At 35.0% G+C, this 4,696-nt stretch overlaps 1 long non-coding RNA gene across 1 annotated transcript; it reads right to left on the bottom strand.

Moving 5' to 3' along the window:
* Window positions 1-520: 520 nt before the first annotated feature.
* LOC128550902 (uncharacterized) lies at window positions 521-3,695 on the bottom strand. Its single transcript, XR_008368535.1, has 3 exons — window positions 3,194-3,695; window positions 1,579-1,720; window positions 521-645 (listed from the first exon to the last, which is right to left on the bottom strand). It is a non-coding gene; the product is annotated as an uncharacterized LOC128550902 (long non-coding RNA).
* Window positions 3,696-4,696: the final 1,001 nt, after the last annotated feature.

Here is a 4,696-nt window from a genome sequence, read left to right on the forward strand (position 1 = left end):
GACGCTATGCGAAATAGAATTTTTTTTTAAAAAATTTAGAAATTTAAATTTGTATTTTTTTCTTAAAATTAAAGTGAAAAAACTATGTCTTCTTTTTATATAGCCTTTTTAAAGCTTCCTGCTTGTTCAGTGTCTTTGCACTATAGTAAAAGAATGACAAATCAAGAGAGAGACAACTATTACTCAATTTCAAAGAAAATTCAACTACTGAATTTTTAAAATTTGAATAAAATTAAAATTTCACAAACCTTGGAATATCCTTTTAGCCACTGATTTGTATTGTTATCAGCTACTAGTGTGTGAAGTTTCATGACTGTAAACCCTATGGTTGCTTGAGATATTCCACTTTCTGAATTTGCCATATAGGTGTCGGCCCGGTACAATTTCTCCTTCTTTGCTGTATAGTAAAACAAGCACTTTTGGACATGGATTGTGAATTTCACAACAAAATTGCAGCATTGACAGCTCTGTATTTCTGAAGAGTAATACTATCCCAGTCAATATATCACAGAAAACACCACATCAACGATTGAACTTTTTTGCTACACATCAAAGTATCTAGTCCATGTTTAAATTTCCCACTGACATCTGTCATGGCCACCAGTCTGGTGTAGTTTTTTTATCCTTCCGCACAGAAATGTAATCCTGAAAAACACACATAAAACAACTGTTAAAGACATCAGAAATGACAAAAAATGTACACAGTATCAATAAATACATTTGGAATATAACATGTCAAAGTAGGGATAGCGTTAAATTGGGAACTTCAAAATTTCAAAGAACTACTTTCTAGGATACAACGACCCGGAAGTACTTCTACACCGGGGTGACACCTAAATCTTATCAAAATTTTAATTTAGCCAAATTTTTCCCATAAAATCTTGTAACTTAGCGTTTTGCGAGAAAAGTTACACAAGACATTGTCATCGCAAAGAAAATTTTGTCCCGCAGAAACATTTCAAACATTAGACCTACTTTGCGGAGAAAATTGGCTCGGAAACCGGAATTTTGAAGAAAAAAAGGCACATTACAAAATTTGCCTTCCTTCTGAAAATTTCAATCAGATTTTCATGAAATCAACTGTGATATCACTAGTTAATGCTTATAGTATGTTTTATGTAACTTTAAGCTTATTTATCTTGAAAAATGATGTATCAAAATGAGTATTTACTTTAAAAATATGCAATTTTTAGTAAAAAAATGCATAATTACCCACTACAATTGCAGAAAAATGAAACTTTAATGACTGAAAGACCAAAACCCACAAGCAAAGACCAATATGTGATTATATTTATGACAAATTACTGGAAGTAAAACAGATCAATACATCACAGCCTATCTTAAAATGAATTATTTTCTCGGCTAAGCCGAACAATGCCTGAAACGCCAAAATGCAAGCCGATCCGCGCCATCTTGGAAGCAGACAAGTGCGGAAGGTCAAGAACTCCAACTGGAGCCAGACACAGCTCAGGGTACCCCTGAAACTGTCAAGCAGTTACTGACATTTTAGGCTACAGTTCTGACTAAAGACATTAGGACCAGAGGGCAATGCACCAGTGGAACATGTAAATCGCTTACCGAAAACTAGCCGTCATTCTGCGGTGTTACACTGGGAATAACAGCTTCTGCCCGCTCGACTTAATAGGTTGGTCTGGTTTATGGGTAGCTGCTGACTGGTTGTACGATTCTAAATTTCCTTCTGACATATGGAATTCATCGCCTGCAAATGACAAAAGAAAGATTGTGAACCGGTGTCGGCCTTTCTTGAGAAACAGCTGAGTGTGTGTGTATAGTTCTAAGTGTGATCAGGAACACCTATAGAAAAAAGTGACATAATATTCACAGATTGGTACCATCTATCATTTCTTATCATTCTGATATCAACTGGTTCAGGAACTTTACAGGAAGTCTGTCACTAAAACACTGCAACTGAATAATTTTCTACCATATATGTTAGCTGAAACAGTGAAAATGAAGATTAAAATAACTATTACCAGACAACCTCTTTCAGCACAGACAACAAAGTATCTGAAATGCAACATTTAAAAGAATTGAAACACATAAATGCTATGAAAAAACAACATACAGAAAAACATGAATAAAGTCCCAACAGGAAAAGTCCTATCTAAAGAATGAAGTAGAATGAATCGAGCAAAACTGAAATACAAATACGTCAAGTTGTGTTTCCAGTCGGTACCAGGACAAATACATATTAAGGAAACTGCACGCGGCCGACCCAGGAAATCAGCCCCGTTAAATATTTTCTTAGTAACACAGACTGCGTTTTAAACCTGAAAAGCAAATCAGAATAGAAGCATCCCATTCAAGGCAGAATGTATTGATGACGGCCTGATGCGGGGCTGAAGCTGAAAGCTGGAATATGTTCTAAACTGAAAAAACAAATGAATAAATAAAATAATACACAAACAACAACAACAACAACATTTTATCACACTGAAGCAACCTCCATGTAATTCCCTGTGTAATACAACCAATGTCCTGTCAGTGTAAAGAAAACTTGTTATACATTAATAATGCCGACAAATGCACTCGACACACCGGTAAGCAATGTCCTTCAATGCCAAAATGCCAGTAGCACATTGGATTTGACTGAAATGAGAAAAATAATTATTTCGTGTAATATTAGTTATGCGTCTCATACGAAAGGGAACGAACATTCACGCAATTTCTTTATATCATATATGAGACGCCTGCTGACTGGCTTTAACATCAGTGTAATAACACCGTGACCGGTTCGAGATCCAGGCCCGACAAGCAATCAGTCTCTCCGACTCCTGTTACGAAACCGACTATAGCCTCATTTATAAACCCATCCTGTCCAAAATGTACAGCTTCCACACATACGACACTGTTCATCCACGGTCTACTGTGGCACTATGTAACATGTTCACATATATATACTTATAAATTCTTCGGAAAAGAGACGCTATGCGAAATAGAAATTTTTTTTAAAAAATTTAAGAAATTTAAATTTGTATTTTTTTCTTAAAATTAAAGTGAAAAACTATGTGTCTTCTTTTTATATAGCCTTTTTAAAGCTTCCTGCTTGTTCAGTGTCTTTGCACTATAGTAAAAGACTGACAAATCAAGAGGAGACAACTATTACTCAAATTTCAAAGAAAATTCAACTACTGAATTTTTAAAATTTGAATAAAATTAAAATTTCACAAACCTTGGAAATATCCTTTTAGCCACTGATTTGTATTGTTATCAGCTACTAGTGTGTGAAGTTTCATGACTGTAAACCCTATGGTTGCTGAGATATTCCACTTTCTGAATTTGCCATATAGGTGTCGGCCCGGTACAATCTTCTCCTTCTTTGCTGTATAGTAAAACAAGCACTTTTGGACATGGATTGTGAATTTCACAACAAAATTGCAGCATTGACAGCTCTGTATTTCTGAAGAGTAATACTATCCCAGTCAATATATCACAGAAAAACACCACCATCAACGATGAACTTTTTTGCTACACATCAAAGTATCTAGTCCATGTTTAAATTTCCCACTGACATCTGTCATGGCCACCAGTCTGGTGTAGTTTTTTAATCCTTCCGCACAGAAATGTAATCCTGAAAAACACACATAAAACAACTGTTAAAGACATCAGAAATGACAAAAAATGTACACAGTATCAATAAATACATTTGGAATATAACATGTCAAAGTAGGGATAGCGTTAAATTGGGAACTTCAAAATTTCAAAGAACTACTTTCTAGGATACAACGACCCGGAAGTACTTCTACACCGGGGTGACACCTTAAGGCACGGCTCAGGTACGGATCGATACGGATTACTACGTTTCTAGGCTGAACACCACTAAATCCGGCTGTTTTTTATTTTATATAAAACTCACTCACTTTAAAACGGGGTTTCGACATTTTCTAGCATATCAGATTTTCAGAGACTTATATTCCCATAAAGAACTATATGGCTACTTTAGAAAAACAAAAAGAAAAGGGGGCGTTAACTTTTATATAAGAAAACTACAGTTTGCTAAATACAACCCGCTAAATTTACTCCTTTTCGCTTATTTCAATTTCTCTTTTCAAAAAATTAGATTCTTACACCGCCATTTTTACATAGAATGCGATAGGAACATGCCGATTTCGATAGAATGCAAAATGATACATTCTGAAACGCGGTATGGTAAAAGTAAACACGTTGCTGTTGAAGAAAGGCACTAGGAAAGGAAAAAAAGATTAGTATTATTTATATTTGGACTACTTGTGACTAGACCTGCGGAAGCTTACATTCTATTTGGTAATGATCAGCCTTCTGTCCGTGGCTAGACGTAGCTATCCGCGCTGTATGTGTGACTGGGGTATAAGTGATTATCAGTTGATTGGAGTGCACGGCAAAATACACAGATTATTGCATGTCCGCACGCATTTAGTGTATAATATGTGTAATATACTTACTAAAGGTAAGGATAAGTATTTCTGTGGCTACAAAATATATACATTTAACACATTTTTCATTCATATTGCTTACATCCTGTATATACAGGCACTCCAGGCCAACAGTGAGTCGCAATTGTTAGAATGAAATTTTCCATGGATTGATAGATTAATTAGTGAATATATAATTATGTTATGAATACAAACATTACAAATAGCACATTATGAAAAAACACTATTACAAAACATTCAAGTTTTATCACAGAAATAGCTAC

Source organism: Mercenaria mercenaria, chromosome 19, assembly GCF_021730395.1.
Source record: "Mercenaria mercenaria strain notata chromosome 19, MADL_Memer_1, whole genome shotgun sequence".
Classification (NCBI taxonomy): domain Eukaryota; kingdom Metazoa; phylum Mollusca; class Bivalvia; order Venerida; family Veneridae; genus Mercenaria; species Mercenaria mercenaria.